This window comes from Somniosus microcephalus, chromosome 6, assembly GCF_052327205.1.
Source record: "Somniosus microcephalus isolate GS21.2 chromosome 6, FLI_Smic_1.0, whole genome shotgun sequence".
Classification (NCBI taxonomy): domain Eukaryota; kingdom Metazoa; phylum Chordata; class Chondrichthyes; order Squaliformes; family Somniosidae; genus Somniosus; species Somniosus microcephalus.
In genome coordinates this window covers 46,122,649-46,136,584 of record NC_140992.1, presented here as the reverse complement: position 1 = coordinate 46,136,584, position 13,936 = coordinate 46,122,649, and positions in this window count along the sequence as shown.

The following is a 13,936-nucleotide window of genomic DNA, read 5'->3' as shown; positions in this document are numbered from 1 at the left end:
GACATTACTCATATTTGCCAAGTCCATTCAAGTGTACTGTTTTTATTGTATCATTACCCCCTATCTTAAATCTTACTTTTAAAACTTTTTATTGCAAGGCTGATCTTAACGGAGATCACAACATTGAGAAGACCTTTTTTACTTAATAAATTACTAGCTCATCCACTCATTCAAGCTTCAATTTTTATTTAAATAGCTTGATTTAATAAGCCATATGCAAATACATTATAATCAAACATGAATGTTGTTATTTTTAATGAATAAAAATAATTCACCTTTTCCCATAAACTTTCTTTTAACAACTATATCAGCCTGAGATGTAGAGACGTAAATCTGTCTGTCAATTTTGCGCGGTTATAATTGTGAGGTACTAACTGCAATTACATACTCCTTTCAAATGATCGTCTATGCCTCACTACCTAACTGGGTAACGTGGTAACAACACCTCAATGGATTCAGAGAACACTAATGCAAAACAAAGATTCAAAATCTTTCAAAACCTTGGTGTGTCAAGAAACCAGGTGAAAAAAGACAGGACATATGGAAAGCTCTGCTATTCAGAAGCATGGTGTGCAATGAATGGTTTTGGCAAAGGACATATACAAGTCAGATATGCTCATATTCCTGTTTGTAGAATGTGTAAAAGGCTCGATCAATTATCATGGAAAAATCTTATTAGCATTCCATTGGGGGGGTTCCTTGTACTTTTGGAGTAGTTCACCGATCGGAGAGGACTGAAAAATCCTGGGGTTCCACTGCAGAGCCCAGCTGGTCCAGGCAAGTTATGGATTGGCGGGGGGTGGGCATAGGTCATCCTGGAGGAGGAACAGAGTGTCAGGCATCGGGGAAAGGGGGTTGATCTTTGTGGGGCCAGGAGCAGTATTAATGGTTTTCCTGACCTCACCAAAATCATTTACAAACCTTTATCGAAACTTTTACTGAGCAGCCCGCAGAGATCCCTTTAAGAACCATTGGTTAGGCAGCTCAGTGCCAAGTGCCAATGGGCAGAGCGTGCATGGTGCAGAGTCAACCCATTGGTATAGTCCCCACCGCTTATAGCGGACATGTAGACGTTAACTCGATTTGCCCACTATACGCATTGGATGGTTTAAAGGGAAACACTACAGCCACCAAGTAGCAAGCGATGCCTGAGCCTGGAGAGTGAGCATTTGAATGTGAGGATATCCCAGTGTTCGCACCCGAGGGCCACACACCTGCATTTTGCAGCAGGACCACTACACCGGCCCAGCAATGACCTCATGATGTCTGGCACATGAGTTACCATCCATGTCGGGTTTGAGAAGAGCACAGGCATTTGGACCACAGACGAATAATTGATGTGGGGAACGAGATATATGGGCAGCGGGAGATGAGGAGTGCCCTCAGAGGGAAGGACGCTACATCTGTTCTAGGAGAGCAGTGGATTCAGAACCAGGAGAAGGGAAAGAGATCTGAGAGGTGAGAAACTGAACACTATCAAAAAATAACTGGATAAATTCATCAAAGACAATCTTTATTAATTAATCAGTCAACACTTGTTCGATTTGTCGCATTTATTCACAAAGCTTATTTATTGAAGCAGTCAACTATTGAGTAAAAACCTGTTTCTGCCCGAAATGCACAGAGTGTTTAACAGAATGTAAGTGGCAACTTTGTAATTTATTATAATGGAAATGGGAAATGGAAAATTTAAACGATTGCCTGATTTAAACGTGGGCACCTAAAGTGGTGGAGCCTACTTGAAAATTCCATTGGGTACTACTATAACAGAACCCCTATTTGCTTGGTCTAATGAGACTCCTGTCTGTTTCCAACAGTGCCGGGGCTACCCATTTCAAGGCCCTAACCAAAATGACACAGGCCTGCACATCGGCGGTGGACGGTATTAAAATCAGCTCCCATGGCTGCGATGCACAATGCTGGTTAGAAGAGTCTTAGCTTTTGAATAACTCACTGCACAACATGCTCTGAATAGCAGAGCTTTACGTACATCCTGTTCTTTTTCACTTGATTTCCTGATGCACGAACATAATCTGCACGGTGGGAGGGAATGCCTGATTAGCGAATATGGTTCATTATCATCTTGGAACACAGAGTTGAGCCAATGCAGTCCACAGTGAAATCTGCTCCTTAAGTATTGGTCGACACGTGATGTGAGACATTAAGAAAAATCATTAAATTCCCACCTTGTAAAATATATTTTTGCTCATGAAGATGGCTGGCAACAAAAAAATGAAAAACACAATGAACACTAAAATAGCAATTTAAATATTGTGGGGAGAAGCAATTGGGAATGTGAAACATGAACTCAATAAATTAAAATGGAGACAGCAAGAAATTTCTTTAAATGAAAAGTCAGGGCTTGAAATCATACTGGAAAAAATTGTTCAACATCTTTTTTTTGTGTGCGGTGTGAGGGATGCCAACAAAAATGGGAAGAATAAGTGATTATTCTAAATTATTCCCCAAGTCTCTTGCATGAAAAATGCTGCTGGTATCGTATCATCTAGTCATATCTTTCTTCAGTTTGAATTACACTCTTTTCCCCTTCTAGTACAGCAGTGAAAGATTGTTTGTTCTGTTAATTAACTTTATTACCCTGATAGCTCCCTGCAGCCTTTGACGAAAACAATTACCATTCCTTTTCTCTGGCTAAAAGACTATTAATTAGAAATGGGCCTGGTCCCTGCTATGTTAGCTTGCCACATTCCCAGGCCCTCGAGCCAGATAGCATTACATTGTCAGTAGTAATTTAGCTCTCATCTGTCTCTGCTAATTATTGTCACATTCATCAAATTCATCAAGGAAAGTGCTCTCAGAGGGATTGCATATTTGCAGTTAATATAGCATAAACTGGTATTACCCATCAGCACATTTGTGATGATGAGAGGGACACAACTTATTCAACCCTAATTAGAGCAAGCTGGGTAATTAATTATACATTCCGCCTTATTACTTCTGAGTTCCCTTATATTGTTTTCAGAAAGGAGAGGAGAAGCTGGGAATTGCAAAAGGGTGATGTGTTTTGTCACACACACTATGCTATAATTCCCACCTGACAAACTAGCTGAATCAGTGGAAAATTGCAACTTGTCACTGGTAGAATAAACTACAGTAATAACTGATTAATGTTCAGCACCTGTGACAGGTGCTATATAGGACTGTAAAGTTTGTTTTATCACTCCCTGCACTAATACATATTCCTGACAGGAGGTTAAAAACAATTTGTTTTTAGTTCTTGACAAGTAAGTGGTTCATGTCTCAAAATCTTGGAAAAAATTGGCACAGGTGTTAACTGTTTATCTTCAAATGCATCTCCTCATATACTATACATTTAAAAATGTTTTTTTTTTGTTCATCCAGAATGTCAACAAACACAGTGCATCAACATTCTTGCAATTTTGTACTCAAAAAGCACCTCTTTGGAAAAGAATATTCGCCACATTTTCTGAAGTTAATGACTCACACGGTAATGGTTCTACAGATGGTGCTGGCTCTCCAGTACCTTGCCTAAGCAGCTATCTTGCATGCGTGAGTGGACACGCTAAGTGTTGGCAAGCTATTTCACCATGAAGGGCATCACAGCTGAGCTAAATTCTTCCAGCCCAATGCCCCCCCCCGCCCCCCCACCACCACCCGCATATGTGTTTTCAGGAGGGGTCACTGAATAACAATTGGGGAGGGGAAACCTGGACAATTTTTAATCGTTTGTACCTCCAGTTACTGAGGCCAATTATAATGCTCGCAATCTCACCCTAGGATTGAGATAAGACAACTCAGCACAGATCTAGGGACCAAACTTCCTGATCTGTCCGGCTCAGTGCCACAATGAGCCAATACAGGGTCAACAAAATCACAATTTAAATTTTACCTAAACATTTTCTAATCATGGTTAAGTAGCTGAAGCAGAGCAAGGAACTAACATATAACATGGGGACATTTAGGCCAAATTAATATTAACAAGTTAACCAACCTTCTCTATGGTATTCTACACTTACATGAGTTGAACTTAAAACACTCCAAAAGAGCACATATATTTGATTACATATTCTAGTTCCCTCACTATCATCTCAGAGGTGTTTCAAAATATTTGAAGATTTCATACTGCTTGCTCCATGAAACTTTATGACTTTACTACTACACTTTCAGAAATGAGGAAGAATAAAGTAACGACATGGAAAGATTGACGTGGGAAGGAAAAAAAAGACATAATACAGTAATAATATTTTGGAAATTACTTTTTGGATCAAAAGATTTCTAGGTTTTAAAACCTGACATCATCACAATTTGAGTTTCCTCATATTCACTAGCTTGGCCAGGAGAAGTTGGATACAGTATTTGAAAATAATAATAAATCAGTCTTGGGAGAATGATTGTTATACATAATCCGTTCTAAATTTTAAAATTTGCTTATATCATTGCATAATATAATAATCACGTGATCAGATAACACTCGTCAGTGAGCTTCAGAATTCGGCCTAACTGTAAGCACTTGCGATTTCACTCAATTAAACCGTGTCAAAATCGAGTAACATTCAACATAATAAAAACAGAAACATGTTCTAGCAGAGTGCAGTACTGCATAGGCTGGAAGTAAATTGTATGTAAACGAGATTCAGAGTAGAAACTACCACTTGAACATAGAAGTCAGGCCTAGAGTTGGAGGTGTTCAGGTGAGGAATCAGCCCCCTGCTCCCTAGTGCTATCGAATTCATCTTTTGATCCCTGATAACACATTGGCCACGGACCACAATTCAGAAATTGGGCAGAATTCCCAATGATTTTGTACTTTGTTTTTTTTTAGAAACATAGAAACATAGAAGATAGGAGCAGGAGTAGGCCATTCGGCCCCTCGAGCCTGCTCCGCTATTCAATGAGATCATGGCTGATCATCCAAATTCAGTACCCTGTCCCTGCCTTCTCCCCATATCCCTTGATCCCTTTAGCCTTAAGAAATATATCCAACTCCTTCTTGAATATATTTAATGAATTGGCCTCCACTGCCTTCTGTGGTAGAGAATTCCACAGGTTCACCACTCTCTGGGTGAAGAAATTCCTCCTCATCTCAGTCCTAAATGGCTTACCCCTTATCCTTAGACTGTGACCCCTGGTTCGGGACTCCCCCACCATCGGGAACATCCTTCCTGCATCCAGTCTGTTCAGTCCTGTTGGAATTTTATAAGTTTCAATGAGATCCCCTCTCATTCTTCTAAACTCCAGCGAGTATAAGCCCAATCGACCCAATCTCTCCTCATACGTCATTCCTGCCATCCCAGGTATCAGTCTGGTGAATCTTCGCTGCGCTCCCTCCATGGCAAGAACATCCTTCCTCAGATAAGGCGACCAAAACTGCACACAATACTCAAGATGTGGTCTCACCAAGGCCCTGTACAACTGCAGCAAGACATCCTTGTTCTTGTACTCGAACCCTCTCGCTACGAAGGCCAACATACCATTTGCCTTCTTAACCGCCTGCTGCACCTGCATGTTTACTTTCAGCAACTGGTGCACAAGGACACCCAGGTCTCGTTGCACTTCCCCTTCTCCTAATCTATTGCCGTTCAGATAATAATCTGCCTTCCTGTTTTTGCCACCAAAATGGATAACCTCACATTTATCCACATTATACTGCATCTGCCATGCTTCTGCCCAATCACCCAACCTCTCCAAATCATACTGGAGTTTCTCGGCATCCTCCTCACAGCACACACGCCCACCCAGCTTTGTGTCGTCTGCAAACTTGGAGATATTACATCTAGTTTCCTCGTCTAGATCATTTACATATATATATTGTGAATAGCTGGGGTCCTAGGACCGATCCCTGCGGTACCCCACTAGTCACTGCTTGCCACTCGGAAAAAGAGCTGTTTATTCCAACTCTTTGCTTCCTGTCTGCCAACCAGTTCTTTATCCAAGTCAGTACCTTGCCCCCAATCCCATGTGCCTTAACTTTACACATCAATCTCTTATGCGGGACCTTATCGAAAGCCTTCTGAAAGTCCAAATACACCACATCCACTGGTTCTCCCTTATCTATTCTACCAGTTACATCCTCAAAAAATTCCAGTCGATTAGTCAAGCACGATTTACCTTTTGTAAATCCATGCTGACTTTGTCCGATCCTGTCACTGTTTTCCAAGTGCTCTGCTATTACATCTTTTATCATGGATTCTAGCATTTTCCCCACTACCGATGTTAGGCTTACCGGTCTATAATTCCCCATTTTTTCCTCTACCACCTTTTTTGAATAGTGGGGTAACATTAGCTACCCTCCAATCCATGGGTACTGTTCCAGAGTCTATCGAATTTTGGAAGATGACCAGCAATGCATCTACTATTTCTAGGGCCACTTCCTTAAGTACCCTAGGATGTAGATTATCAGGCCCTGGGGATTTATTGGCCTTCAATCCCGTCAATTTCCCTAACACTTCCAAGAGTGTAATTATCAACATGGTAAAGCTCAGTTACACGGATTTAAGCAACATTAAACGGTAACATATAAGCTCGCAGAACACCTTCCACCAACAGAGATGCACAAACTCCGGCATCAGTTAAATATTATATGTATATTAAATTACTTTGAAAGTAACAGAGAGCCATTAGTAAAGCAGTTCCAACGTCTATTAAAGACACAATGCAACGACCACGGTGCAAGGTTATTTGCTTTTTTTTGTTTTGGTTCTTCCTGCAAAATATGCATCACTTTCCTAGTCATTGTTGAGACCACAGCATTTATACCATTCGCTGCACTCGCTCCATGTTCTTGCCATGGAGAGAGTGCAGCGAAGATTCACCAGGCTGATACCTGGGATGGCAGGAATGACTTATGAGGAGAGATTGGGTCGATTAGGCTTGTATTCGCTAGAGTTTAGAAGAATGAGAGGGGATCTCATTAAAACTTATAAAATTCTAACAGGATTAGACAGACTAGATGCAGGAAGGATGTTCCCAATGGCGGGGGAGTCCAGAACCAGGGGTCACAGTCTAAGGATAAGGGGTAAGCCATTTAGGATTGAGATGAGGAGGAATTACTTCACCCAAAGAGTGGTGAACCTGTGGAATTCTCTACCACAGAAGGCAGTGGAGGCCAATTCATTAAATATATTCAAGAAGGAGTTAGATATATTTCTTAAGGCTAAAGGGATCAAGGGATATGGGGAGAAAGCAGGGACAGGGTACTGAATTTGGATGATCAGCCATGATCTCATTAAATGGCGGAGCATGCTCGAGGGGCTGAATGGCCTACTCCTGCTCCTATCTTCTATGTATCTATGTCCATCAATCGTATATTCCTCTTCATGTGGTACACAGAAATATCCCAAATTCGTAGTAAATTGAATGACAGTGGACTGAAAAATCACATAATTAAATCAATTATAAGGAAGATTGAGAAGGCGATTTGGGTGTCTTTACCATTAGTTTGCGCAAGGATTGGGATGTTTTGATGGTAGGCACTTGCTAGATCACTGGCTGCACTATGCCACAACTGGTTGTTGCATTCACAATGTTAGTGAGTGCATGACTGAAAGAATCAAATAGAAAGAGGTAGGGACGATACCGACAGGCTGTGACAGGCGTCGAGCTTCACCATCTCCAATGCTTACTATGATGTCTCTTTCCATGAGATAGCCTCTTCCATAGGTATGAGTGTCTGTAGAGTGGCAGGACCTCCCTCTGGGCTAGTTGTTTCCCTCCTGCTGTATGCAGACTTCTACTGGAGAAAAGTGGATGTGGGTAAATAGGTGCCCGGGGCAAGTGCTTTCAAACCCTTACCATAGGGTGCATGATGACAGGAAGAAGAAGCAAGTGGGGCCAAGAGGGTGAAGTCGTTGAGGGCAGTAGCAGCTTTTGAGGGTCTGAATGAATGCAGAAAGCAGGGGTGAAGACTTCCATGCTGATTTATGTACAACCATGAGAAGTGGAGAAGGGAAGGAACAATTATGCAGAGGCAAAGGTAGGGTATAGTAGGGCTGTGCAAAAAGAGTGTGAGATATTAAAGAGAGTCTTACCTTGTCATTCCTGGTGAGATCATTAAATTTATTTCTGCACTGCAGCCAGATCCTGGAGAAAGCACTGCTCACATTCACGTATTGTGCCACGTCTCTCCATGCCCATTAACCAACACGCCTTGGCACCTGCCAACCATCTGAGAAGATGATTTCTCTCCTCTCAAAAACTTGCTCCACCAACATCTCTGTGATGAAATATTCATCATCATCACTGCCTGTGACTGAGATTGGTTTCAGTGTCATTTCCCTTCCCCCAGACCTCATTGTATTGTGTACTGGAATGTGCTGTATTGTATACTGGAATGTGCTGGAATGTGCTGTGTGTAGGGCTCCGCCCATACCTGGCCCCGTTTGTAGGCTGGCTCAGTCTGGCCTCAGCCTCCAGAAGGAAGACATCTCTCTCTCTGACTTGTTACGTTCTAAGTTAATAAAAGCCTTGTTTTTGTTCTGCTAACTTCGAGTCTCGGAATTATTGAGGCACATCAATCTCCACTAAAACCTTGGGGCCCTGCTGAAGCTCTTCATGTCCCCAGACATCTTCCTGGCGTTCCAAAGTGTTCCTTCCCTGCCCGAGCCACAAAACAATTATCTCCCCTGCATGTTGCTGCATGCCCTTAAGAACCTGCAGCAGCACCTGATTCCCCTCACCGAATTGGCAAGCTGCGAATGAGAGACATGGTTCGTGCTGGAAGCTTACCTACTGCATGCAAATGAGGGGCAACCAAAAAATGGAACAGGTTCCTCAACAATTGTTCCAGGCAGCTGTTGCTCTTGCCCTGCCCAACTCCTATCTATTTCATACTGGGAGATCAAAATTCCCTCCACATATCTGTGATCAAGTTAAAGATGAACAATTGGCCTTCTTGATAGATGTTTCCCTGAAATGTTATGCTGGCTATAGAGGCAAATTGCTTGTATACAGGTTTTTTTAAATAAACAATAATGGCGTATACTGTAAAATATTATTGCTGTGCATCAAACTTTTGTATATTTCTTTGCTTATGACTTTGACCCTTTGAATGTTACAGTGTGAACACATTCTATAAATCAATTCGCTTTTTTATCCTTTTACACAGACAATTAGCGGATTGTTCCATGCCTTTTCTGCGCAGACATTCTTGGATGTCAGATTGTACTTCCAAAATTTCCAAAACTATAGCTTTCTACTCTTAGCTCATTATTTCCAACACTCAAACACATGGGGTGCAGAGCTAACTATAGACTACGAACTAACAATATTACACAGAGGAGCTATATAAACCCATGAGGTGTAAAGCTACCTACAGACTACAAACTAACAACATTACACAGAGGAGCTATATAAACCCATGAGGCATAAAGCTAACTACAGACTAAGGACTACTAGTTTTACTGAGAGAAGCTATATAAACTAAAATGGGTATTACATAGCATACCACTTTGGGCTAACAGTATCATTACAAATGGGAACTCTACAACTGAAGAGTTAAAATTACATTTATATAAAATAATGATACTATCCTTTGTTCATAGAAAAAAACAATAATCTCTGTATTGACAGAGAAAGCAATTGCTTACTCTATTTTTGAATTTTAGAAATTCAAAAGTATCAACAATGTTAATTATGTAATAAAAATGCTACAGCAGGCTTTATTGGATTGAGTTATGAATGTAGCATTGAATCACCGTAGACATCCATTTACAGTGCTGTCGAGCAGCTAGAAAGGGTTACTGACATATGCACTTTCAATTTTGCAAACTGCTGACAAAACCTATTGGAACTCAGCTACTTCTAAAGAGGCTAGAGTCACATTCCTTCAGAATGTCAGATTAAACCAACATGTGCCAGTCAATATTCTTACACTGTGACCCTCAGTACTTCTAAAGCAAAACTATTAAGTTCAACATTTTCTGCTGTAAGCATTTATCTGTCAGGATGGCTTACATGTCCTGAGAAGCAGATATTAAAACTGATTGGACAATTGTAGATACCAGACAGGGGACTGAGGGCCAACCTCTGGAAATAGGGGTAAAAAATCTTAATCTTCAATACAATGCAGCTCTCTAGAAACCCTATCATTTTCACTTCCCGTGTGTCTGCAACCTGACTGTGAATGAAGTGAAAGGAATGGTTACTGATGAAAATTGGATCAGCGCTAACATTCTCACAATTTTATCAGCAACTGCCAAAGGTCATCTGACATAATAGCTGATGAATTTAAGCTCAGTGGATTTCATTTGCAATTTTCAATTTACCGAGGCCTCCGAACCCCATAGTGATAAGAGCTTCCCCTATCGTGGCCTGTCACAAACATCAAGAATCCGCATAAACCCACAGGAAAAAAAGAAAGCTGCGAATCATCGGAATTGAAGATAAGAGGAAAGGGAGAAATAGTGTGATGCAAAAGGTGTGGAGCGGCTTGTGTGGTTGAGCTCTTAAATGCCATTTGTGATGAGAAGTGTCTGCGAAACATAATCAAACAGCATTTGAATAGAAGGAGCAAGAACAAATCTTTTACTTCAAGATAATTTTTTAAACTCCCTTTTCTTCTATGGGAGGTATTAAAACAGCTCCGTGCATGGGTAAAAAATGCTTTATTTTGGTGGGTAGAGCAAGGGCGGCTGTCAGATAGTCTGCTATTTCACTGTGGTAACACATTTATTTACCTAAGCTCTCTCGGGGGTAGCTAGGCACAGGCCCAAGTTCTTATCTTGTTGCAATATTTGCTTTATTGTTTGGTGAGTTAAAATAAAACTGTTATTGATACAGGAATTAAAAGAATCATTTGTGATTAGTGTACTAAATATTCCCTGTTAGTGTAGAGCACCACCAGTGTCTTGTCTTCTCGAATTGGTTGGGTGCAGTATAAGTACAAGTTCGTCTGGAAAAGGAAGCACTGAATAAGTTTCCAGATCTAATTTGCCTGAAAAAATAAATAATAATTAAAAGGCTGGCTCATGTATTTTGCAGAGTACAGAATGTGCTCTTTTGCTTTCATAGTAAATTTGTTTCAGTTAGCTGCTTAATTAAATCTTCCCCATTGTATGCTTGTCACTGATCGTAGTACGTTCTTTGAAAAATGTGCTGATTCAATATAGAAAGAACCATTTTAAAGTCTATTTATTATATTGTGAAATGCAATCTTGGTTTAACAAAATTGATCGTGCTAATGCTTGGGGTGCATTTACATTATGTCAGCAGTACGACAAACACTCCTTACCCTCCGACTGCACTGCTGTAAAATGAGAGTTGGGCATAGCAGCCACATTGCCACTAACTAATTTATCACAAAAGTTATATGGTTTATCCTCAGATCTGGAGCCAGAATCCAGTCTGAATATCTGGACGCACCTCTTGCTGCTTGCAGAGTCTCCCCACTTATACTTTGAGACAGTTTCACCCGAGTGAACCAAGAAACAGTCGTAGAAATAAAAAAGATGGCCGTCATTAGTTCACTTGTTTTCTGTCCTACAATTAACTTACGCACCTTCTTAGCAGTATGCATTCACTTCTGTCATTAAACTAGGAAGATTAGCACCCAAAAACACTTTTCTGTGTATCTGTACGTCTATGTCTACCACATTCTAGTGTATGCACAATTTTGTTGAGGATTTTTCCTCCTTCAGATTTTTCTCTAAATTTCTCTTCTGCTTAAGGTGGCAATTCATGCTGCAGTATGGGAATGGCCCTGGAGTCCTCAACATTGAATCCGGCACCATGAGGTCTCATGGCTTCAGGTCAAGCATGGGCAAGGAAACCTCCTGCTGATTACATAAGAAATAGGAGCAGGAGTAGGCCATTCGGCCCTGCGACCCTGCTCGGCCATTTTAAAAGATCATGGCTGATCTGATCCTGGCTTCAACTCCACTTTCCTGCCTGCTGAACATAATGTTTGACTCCCCTGTAGCTCAAATATCTGTCTATCTCAGCCTTGAATATATTTACTGACACAGCCTCCACAGCTCTCTGGGGTAGAGAATTCCAAAGATTCACGACCCTAGAGAAGAAATTCCTCCTCATCTCTGTCTTAAATGGGCGACCCCTTATACTGAATCTATGCCCCCTAGTTCTAGATTCCCCCACGAGGGGAAACATCCTCTCAGCATCTACCCTGTCAAGCCCCCTCAGAATCTTATATGTTTCAATAAGATCACCTCTCATTCTTCTAAACTCCAATGAGTATAGACCCAACCTGCTCAACATTTCCTCATAAGACAACCCTTTCATCTCAGGAATCAACCTAGTGAAGCTTCGCTGAACACCCACCAATGCAAGTATATCCCTCCTTAAATAAGGTGACCAAAACTGTACGCAGGTGTGGTCTCACCCTGTACAGTTGTAGCAAGACTTCAATTAACAACAATTACCACCTACTGACCTCCCTCAGCTGATGAATCTGTACTCCTCCATCTTGAACACCACTTGGAAAAAGCACTAAGCGTAGCAAGGGCACAGGATGTACTCTGGGTGGGGGACTTCAATGTCCACCACCAAGAGTGGCTTGGTAGCACCACTACTGACCGAGCTGGCTGAGTCCTGAAGGACATAGCTTCCAGACTGGGCCTGCAGCAGGTGGTGAGAGAACCAACACAAGGGAAAAACCTACTTGACCTCGTCCTCACCAATCTACCTGTCGCAGATGCATCTGTCCATAACAGTATTGGTAGCATTGACTACCGGATAGTCTTTGTGGAGACAAAGTCCCGTCTTCACACTGAGGACACCCTGCATTGTATTGTGTGGCACTACCACCGTGCTAAATGGGATAGATTCAGAACAGATCGAGCAGCTCAAAACCGGGCATCCATGAGGCGCTATGGGCCATCAGCAGCAGCAAAATTGTATTCCACCACAATCTGTAACCTCATGGCCCGACATATCCCTCACTCTACCATTAACATCAAGCCAGGTAACCAGCCCTGCTTCAATGAGGAGTGCAGAAGAGCATGCCAGGAGCAGCACCAGGCATACCTATAAATGAGGTGCCAACCTGGAGAAGTTGCAACACAGGACTACATGCATGCTAATTAGCGAAAGCAGCATGTTATAGACATTGCTAAGTGATCCCATAATCAACGGATCAGATCAAAGCTCTGCAGTCCTGCCACATCCAGTCATGAATGGTGGTGGACAATTAAACAACTAATGGGAGGAGGAGGCTCCATGAGCATCCCCATCCTCAATGATGGTGGAGCCCAGCACGTGAGTGCAAAAGACAAGGCTGCCGCGTTTGCAACCATCTTCAGCCAGAAGTGCCGAGTGGATGATCCATATCAGCCTCCTCCTGAGTTCCCCGCCATCACAGAAGCCAGTCTTCAGCCAATTTGATTCACTCCACATGATATCAAGAAACGGCTGAACGCACTGGATACAGCAAAGGCTATGGACCCTGACAACATCCCGGCTGTCGTGCTGAAGACTTGTGCTCCAGAACTAGCCGTGCCTCTAGCCAAGCTGTTCCAGTACAACTGCAACACTGGCGTCTATCTGACAATGTGGAAAACTGCTCAGGTATGTCCTGTCCACAAAAAGCAGGACAAATCCAATCTGGCCAATTACCGTCCCATTAGTCTACTCTCAATCATCAGCAAAGTGATGGAAGGTGTCATCAACAGTGCTATCAAGCAGCACTTACTCACCAATAATCTGCTCACTGATGCTCAATTTGGGTTCAGCAAGGACCACTTAGCTCCAGACCTCAATACAGCTTTGGTCCAAACATGGACGAAACAGCTGAATTGCAGAGATGAGGTGAGAGTGACTGCCCTTGACATCAAGGCAGCATTTGACCAAGTGTGGCATCAAGGAGCCCTAGTAAAATTGAAGTCAATGGGAGTCAGGGGGAAAACTCTCCACTGGCTGGAATCATACCTAGCGCAAAGGAAGATGGTTGTGATTGAGCAGGTCAGAGTCTGGGTGTTCTGCGGCGAGTGTCTCACCTCCTGAC